At 38.5% G+C, this 8,684-nt stretch overlaps 1 pseudogene; it reads left to right on the top strand.

The window, feature by feature from the left end:
- The first annotated feature begins 7,036 nt into the window (after window positions 1–7,036).
- On the top strand, window positions 7,037–7,627 carry LOC149247885 (uncharacterized; annotated as a pseudogene).
- The last annotated feature ends 1,057 nt before the right edge of the window (window positions 7,628–8,684 follow it).

Here is an 8,684-nt window from a genome sequence, read left to right as displayed (position 1 = left end):
TCACTTGCCATGTCAGTAGTACAAACTACTGACTTGGCATTTTTTTTTTTGCAAATTTTGCATGTTTAGAAAAGCAATCAAAACACAATAAATTTCTCATACGAACTCGGTTTTCGACAAAACGAGTTGCGTTAGGACCATTTTTTTGAGACGGGCAGGCTCGTTCAGGGTTCGACCCCTTCTGAGAATTTTTATTTTTGAGCTAAATACTAAGCACCTAATCAGTCTTCTACCTAGAACTTCTTCTACTTAATATGCTTGTCATGTCAGACCTTTTCTCTTTCTTTTTTTACTTGCTAATGGAATCCTGCTATAAATCTATCTTCCTCCAAACCAAGAAACTACGACATTCTTTCCTCCAGCATATCAAGGTCACCATATCTGTAAAAGTTGCAATCCTCAAGCTAGGCATGATGTACTCCATGGGCATCATAGCTTCTTTCCCATAGACTAACCTGAAGGGTGTCTAACCTATCAAATTTTTACATGTGGTCCTATAAGCCCATAAAAATGTTGTAATTCTAAGGTCTAGCCATCTCTATTCACATTGCCTACCTTAGTAAGTGCATTCTCCAAAATATTATTAAATGATTCTACTATTCCATTGGCCTTAGGATGATAATGGGTACTCTTCTGATGATAAACTTGGAACTCCTTAGTCAATGCTTCAATAGTCTTATTTAGGAAATGTGAACCTTGGTCACTCATCAAATCTTTGGACATCTAAATCTAGACAATATGTACTCAAAAATAAACTTTGCAGCAGTGTCCGCGTTGCAGTCCCTTATTGGTTGTGCCATGGCCCATCTTGTCAAGTAATCAGTCATTTTAAGTATGTACTCTGCACCAGTCCTCTTTCCAGGTGGGTTGATGGGTCCAACAAAATCAATGGCCCACTTATCAAAGGCATGCAATGTAACTTTTGTTACCAATGGCATCTCATCTCTTATGGAAGGCTTCCCTATTCTTTGACACACATCACATGCTCAGCAGTACTCCTTTCCATCTTTATGTAATGTAGGCCACCACAATCCTTTTCTCAACATCTTATGCACAGTCTCTTTTCCTACATAGTGTCTACCAGTTGTGCCCCCATGAGCCTTTGCTAGAATCATTTGTCTTTCATGTTCAGGAACATACCTGTGCAGTATCTCATTTGGTCCCATCTTATATAATTTTCCTACTATTAATGAAAATTCAGTTGCCTTAACCACTAATTCTTTCTTTTGTTACGTAGTATAATATGAAGGAGCCATTCCTATGGTCAAAAACTGAATGATATCTACGAAATGGTCATCTCAACTCTAATTGAAAATCATTGCGCATCAGGGAGATTATCCTATATGCTGGTTGGTTCTTCCCTTGTTTCTGGTCTTGACAGATGGTCAAGTCCTGCATTCATTCTCCCTAGTTTAACAATGATCTCTAAGTCATATTCCTAGAATAACAGTGACCATCTGCAAATCTTTCATCCTAAGACAGCCTTATTAACCAAATACTTCAGTGCATAATGATCTGTAAACATTTTAAAGTGTGACCCCAGCAAATAGTGTCTAAACTTCTGCAAAGCATATGCCATGGTCAGTCCTTCCCTTTCTATAGTGGTGTAATTATTTTCTGCTTTAGATAACTTTCTACTTGAAAAATCTATAGGATGATCAATCTCTCCTACACTTGGTTGTGCCACTACCACTCCCAAAGCTATACAAGAGGCATCCACATGGACATGGAATTACTTATTCCAATCATGGAGCACTGGTATAGGTGCAACTACCATTTTTTCTTTCAATATGTTGATGCTCTTCTAACATTCTTCATTTCAATGAAAATTTACATCCTTCTTCATCAATTTCTCCATAGGCGCAGTGATCTGAGCATACCCCTTGATGAAATTCCTGTAATACCCAGTATGTCCCAACATAGTGTGAAGATGTCTTACTATCTTAGGTGGAGGCAAGTTCACAATGATAGAAATCTTAGCAGGGTCCACCATTAGTCCTTTCTTACAAACAATATGCCCCAACAATATGCCAAAAGGTACACAAAATATGCATTTCTTTAGGTTCAAAGAGATTTAATATTGTCTACATGTGTTGAGCATAAGTCTTAAACTTCCAACATGTTTTCTCAACAATCCAAATACTGTCCAATCATCAAAATATACATCTAAAAACTTGTGGATGCGTTCCTTAAAATCTACGACCACCACCCTAGAAAATATAGCAATGGCATATTTTAATCCAAAAGGAATTACTTTGTATTGATATGAGCCCCATTCTATAGAAAATGTGGTCTTATTCCGATCTTTAGGTGCAATCCTAATCTCATGATAACTTGAGAATCCATTTGTAAATGAGTAAGCTTCCTGACCTCCTACATTGTCTAGCACTTCATCTATGAAAGGGTTAGGGAAGGGATCATGTAAACATGCATCATTAAACTTTCTCAGATCAACACAGATCCTAATTTCTCCTTGCGTCTTCTTCTCTTGCACTACCATAGGATCAACCATTATGATTTTTATACTGGTTCAATAATTCTTGGTGCTATCATCTTATCAAGCTCTACCTTCACTTTCTTAATATACTTCGGGTTCAGCCTGTAAGGTCTTTGTTTGACTAGCTTCACATCAGGCTTAAGGGGAATATTCATGAATCCTAGTTCTCCTATTATACCCTTCATTTCTAAAAACTTGGTGGGAAACAGTTCTTGATATTCATGAAGTAACTATGTGACTTTACTAACTGTCTCTTCATCCCAATAGTCTCTTATTGTTACAAACTCGGGTTCCCTCTCTGATCCTATATTTACCTGTTTGGTCTTTAGTGGCTTCATTATTTCTGGTATCTCTAGCTCAAGTCCAATTACTTCATGGTATCTGTTATCACTGACAAAATTTCAATGCTAAATGTCTGCAAATAAGCACATGAATCCTTTTAGCGGTTTCGCAGCGCTACATGTTTAGGTGGTTTCGTAGCGCGCTACGAAATTGGGGATTTGTCCTAATCCATAGCGGCCCTTTCACAGCTGTCATGTTTATCAAAATCCATTGGGTTTGCATCAACAGTTGTCAGCTTATAAGGTTTTTAGTATCCCAGCGGATGGTGTTTCATTAGGTTTATCTGGAGCATTCTTTCTTTGGAAGAAGCCTTCTGTGGTAATCAGCGCTGTAAACAAAGTGAACGCATCAAACATTGAAAACATTATTCCAGAGCTCTTTGCAGAGAACCTTATCCGGGGAAGAGGTCTATTTTGTAGGTCATGTATGAAATCCCAGATGGCATCACCTGGATTTACTGATGTTTTTGCTGCCTTGGTTGCTGTGGTGAATACAAAGTTTCCAGAAGTTGGTAATCTCCTTTTGAGAAGGTTTATTTTGCAGCTTAAGAGGGTTTTCAAACGAAATGACAAGCCTCTGTTACTAGCAGCGACAAAATTCATAGCTCACCTAGTGAACCAACAAGTTGCACATGAGATCATTGCTTTGGAACTTCTTACTGTTTTGCTGGAGAATCCTACAGACGATAGTGTTGAGGTTGCTGTTGGATTTGTAGAGGAATGCGGGTCCATGTTTCAAGACCTATCACTTCAAGGCCGCTATGGAATTTTTGAGCGATTTAGGGGTATTCTTCATGAGGGAGAAATTAACAAACGAGTGCAGTTTTCGATTGAAGGACTCTTTGCAATTCGCAAAGCCAATTTCCAGGGTTATCCTGCTATTCGTCCAGAACTGGATCTTGTGAAGCAATCAGCGAATTTGCAAAATCAGTGCAGGGTAATGAACACGCGGCATTTTAAACTGAGGATGTCGTTGAACATCCGTGAAGCCCCCAATGCATGCATTTGTCAATGTTTGGATTCATGGTGATTATGTTTCGGCTTCGGATAGAAATTCCACAGGACCCATGATTGCCATGGTTGGAGGGAGTACTGCAGCATATGTTTTTGTTGCTCGCAATTGATTTGCAGTCCTTGGTAAGATTTATAACCAAGTAATGATAAAAAATCTCAGAAATGAGATGACTAAGAGGTGTAGTCTTCCAGCAACTGTAGATGCAATCTTTTATGCAGGTGAAAAATCTGTCAAGCAGTGCGAGGATCAACAAGTCTATTTATGCAAAGTTTAAAATAGATGAGCCAAAACCATGTCAAGATAAATGAGGCTCAAGACAGTCAGACTTTGATGTTAAAGCTGTGTTTTGTGATTACACAGCAGTTTCGTAGCGCGCTACGAAACTGCTGTAGCTGCATGTTTCAGTTGAGCCAATCAATTATGATTGACAAATCAGCGAATCTTTCTGAAAGGTGTTGTCTTCACACATGGAAAAATGGCCAGCACATCGAAGACGTGGCAGCCTGTGCTATTTTGAGTAATCAAAGATAAAAGGCACGCTTCTTTGGATTCGAATATGGTGAAGCACATCAAAGACCGACAAACAGGGGCCTATGTTTCAGGGTAACAGAAAGATGTGTCATTGAAGACAAACATGGAGCATTAAAGGTTCATCACAGCCACCGCCAGAAAGAGAGCAGATGTCAAAGAATGAAGTTCATTGTAATTAAAGCCATCAAAGCTACCGCTGTAGTAATCCACTTGGCAGAAAATGAATCTTGATTGTAATAAATGCTATGTCCAGCATGATGTAGAATTAGAATCTTATTTGTTTTAGGTTTCTAGAGCTGTCAATTAGTAGTAAGTGGCTTTTATTAGTTAGTTTAAAGGTGAATAGGTGTCATTAGAAAAGGACTTCGAGTTCCCCTCAGATGAATTGGAGTCAGGTAGAAGAACTTTATAAATAGCTGAAACAGAAATAAACAAGGGGTTGGATGTTTTGGAGAAACAGAGTTTATTTTGGCTTATGTAAGAACTTGTTTCAGTAATACAAATGACTGCTTTTTCTTCTCAGGATTCATACATTGTTTCAGATGCTCAAGATATATGTGGTTTTGTTTTATCCTTATGTTTTACAGCTTTATAGATACACAATCACTCAGAATTCACTCTGCTGCTCTGATTTCCTGTGTGTATTTGTAAGTTGAGGTTTATTTAAGAGGTGTCTTGAGTGTTTAAACATTACATGCCCTGACTTCTATGAATGAGTGGTTTTATAGTTTGCTGAAATGATGATTAACTCCATGAGCCCAATGGAAATCTTTGTAAGGTCTGTCCAGCCAATTTATATGTTAAATTTACTTTGCAAGAGTTAGCCATCTCATCAATATTTAAGATCAATAACCCTTTGAGAGAGCCCTCTCAGGCTAAGGAGGCTAAGCCTTAGTCAAAAGTCTGGTTTGAAATAGTTACACAGAGTCTTGCTGATTAGCAGCCTTTCAGTGCTTGATTTTGTGATAACATTTTGGTGCGTCTGCCGGGAGCCTGAAGATTATTCTTTCCCGAAATTATGAAGCTGAACTTCTGAAGGTAGCAGGAGCTCAGAAGGTTTTTGAGGCTGCAAAACTACCTTGGCGACTCCATTGTTGAATAATTCAAAATTCATACATTCATGGTGATTCCACTGGAGTTATGAAGGACCCAGAAGCTACCATTCTTAGTTCAAGGTATGCATGCATAGATTTTTCAGGAATTCATGGTTTCCCAAATCATTTTCCCAAGGATGCATATTTTCTAAGGAATGGTCCCAAATTTAATGGAGAGGATTTGAGTTTAACTCTGAAGCATATCTCAGATTTCTGTCATTTTGCTGAGCTTCTTAGAGTTAAACATGAGGATGTTTGCATTATGTTATTCTATGATTCACTTCAAGGGAAATGTAAACAATGGATTGGAAGCTTTCCTATCAAATCCATTAAGTCATTTCAAGATTTATGGCTTATGTTTTTAGAGGAATGGATAGATAGGTCAGAGGTGGTGGTAAACTCTCCTTCAATTCAAGGTTTCAAACAATGGAATAATGATCATAGTAATGGAGAAATAGATGAAAATTTTTCTTTGTCCTTGTCCTCATATCTAAAATCCTTTGACTGCAAGGCAGAGGATAAGATGAGATTTTTGGATGAAGTTGCTGAGGACATTGAGAAAGAAATTGAAGGTGTAGAAGGTCAAATTCAGGCATATAGTTTTCATAATCATGATCATTATTTTCAGAAGTTTTCTATGGCAGAACGCAAGGAGACAATGTTGGTTCCTTTCTCTTTTACGATTGAGGAAATGTACACTGTTGTTGAGGATCAGTTTGCACAGCCGGAAAGTTACAAGAAAAATCAAGCTGATCATGTATTCTGGGATCCTATAGCTGATTACATGGAAGAGTTTTACTCTCCAGTGCTTCAGTTTACCTATAAAGATCAGAGACAATTTCAGTGGCAGCGGTCATCACACTATCATATTGGCTCTGAATTCCGATGCAGTCAAAGAAATCAAATATCAGATAAAACAGAGGATTGGCTACATTGGAAATTTCATATTGATTGAGCAGAAAGAAGTTGAAATTGTTAGGGTAGGTAGGTAGGTAAATGCAAATAAGCTCAAGGTCAACTGAGCATTTTTCAGTAGATGTAGCTTTCTTTCTCCTACAGTCATGCTTGTCAAGCAAATTTCTGTTTGTCATAAATGGATAAGGCACTGGATCTGCATGTTCTTAGTGTACCACAAGGGCACACTATCCCAAGTGGAGCCACTGTTATCACTGAAAAAATTTCAATGCTAAATGTCTGCAAATAAGCACATGAATCCTTTTAGCGGTTTCGCAGCGCTACATGTTTAGGTGGTTTCGTAGCACGCTACGAAATTGGGGATTTGTCCTAATTCATAGCGGCCCTTTCACAGTTGTCATGTTTATCAAAATCCATTGGGTTTGCATCAATAGTTGTCAGCTTATAGGTTTTTAGTATCCCAGCGGATGGTGTTTCATTAGGTTTATCTGGAGCATTCTTTCTTTGGAAGAAGCCTTCTGTGGTAATCAGCGCTGTAAACAAAGTGAACGCATCAAACATTGAAAACATTATTCCAGAGCTCTTTGCAGAGAACCTTATCCGGGGAAGAGGTCTACTTTGTAGGTCATGTATGAAATCCCAGATGGCATCACCTGGATTTACTGATGTTTTTGCTGCCTTGGTTGCTGTGGTGAATACAAAGTTTCCAGAAGTTGGTAATCTTCTTTTGAGAAGGTTTATTTTGCAGCTTAAGAGGGTTTTCAAACGAAATGACAAGCCTCTGTTACTAGCAGCGACAAAATTCATAGCTCACCTAGTGAACCAACAAGTTGCACATGAGATCATTGCTTTGGAACTTCTTACTGTTTTGCTGGAGAATCCTACAGACGATAGTGTTGAGGTTGTTGTTCGATTTGTAGAGGAATGCGGGTCCATGTTTCAAGACCTATCACTTCAAGGCCGCTATGGAATTTTTGAGCGATTTAGGGGTATTCTTCATGAGGGACAAATTAACAAACGAGTGAAGTTTTCGATTGAAGGACTCTTTGCAATTCGCAAAGCCAATTTCCAGGGTTATCCTGCTATTCGTCCAGAACTGGATCTTGTGAAGCAATCAGCGAATTTGCAAAATCAGTGCAGGGTAATGAACACGCGGCATTTTAAACTGAGGATGTCGTTGAACATCCGTGAAGCCCCCAATGCATGCATTTGTCAACGTTTGGATTCATGGTGATTATGTTTCGGCTTCGGATAGAAATTCCACAGGACCCATGATTGTCGTGGTTGGAGGGAGTACTGCAGCATATGTTTTTGTTGCTCGCAATTGATTTGCAGTCCTTGGTAAGATTTATAACCAAGTAATGATAAAAAATCTCAGAAATGAGATGACTAAGAGGTGTAGTCTTCCAGCAACTGTAGATGCAATCTTTTATGCAGGTGAAAAATCTGTCAAGCAGTGCGAGGATCAACAAGTCTATTTATGCAAAGTTTAAAATAGATGAGCCAAAACCATGTCAAGATAAATGAGGCTCAAGACAGTCCGACTTTGATGTTAAAGTTGTGTTTTGTGATTACACAGCAGTTTCGTAGCGCGCTACGAAACTGCTGTAGCTGCATGTTTCAGTTGAGCCAATCAATTATGATTGACAAATCAGCGAATCTTTCTGAAAGGTGTTGTCTTCACACATGGAAAAATGGCCAGCACATCGAAGACGTGGCAGCCTGTGCTATTTTGAGTAATCAAAGATAAAAGGCACGCTTCTTTGGATTCGAATATGGTGAAGCACATCAAAGACCGACAAACAGGGGCCTATGTTTCAGGGTAACAGAAAGATGTGTCATTGAAGACAAACATGGAGCATTAAAGGTTCATCACAGCCACTGCCAGAAAGAGAGCAGATGTCAAAGAATGAAGTTCATTGTAATTAAAGCCATCAAAGCTACCGCTATAGTAATTCACTTGGCAGAAAATGAATCTTGATTGTAATAAATGTTATGTCCAGCATGATGTAAAATTAGAATCTTATTTGTTTTAGGTTTCTAGAGCTGTCAATTAGTAGTAAGTGGCTTTTATTAGTTAGTTTAAAGGTGAATAGGTGTCATTAGAAAAGGACTTCGAGTTCCCCTCAGATGAATCAGAGTCAGGTAGAAGAACTTTATAAATAGCTGAAACAGAAATAAACAAGGGGTTGGATGTTTTGGAGAAACAGAGTTTATTTTGGCTTATGTAAGAACTTGTTTCAGTAATACAAATGACTGCTTTTTCTTCTCAGGATTCATACATTGTTTCA

Source organism: Pinus tabuliformis, chromosome 7 (assembly GCF_031772625.1).
Source record: "Pinus tabuliformis cultivar Carrire ecotype Pingquan chromosome 7, CPIR1, whole genome shotgun sequence".
NCBI classification, from domain to species: domain Eukaryota; kingdom Viridiplantae; phylum Streptophyta; class Pinopsida; order Pinales; family Pinaceae; genus Pinus; species Pinus tabuliformis.
The sequence above is the reverse complement of the archived record's forward strand: the minus strand, read 5'-3'. Positions and strand labels throughout refer to the sequence as shown.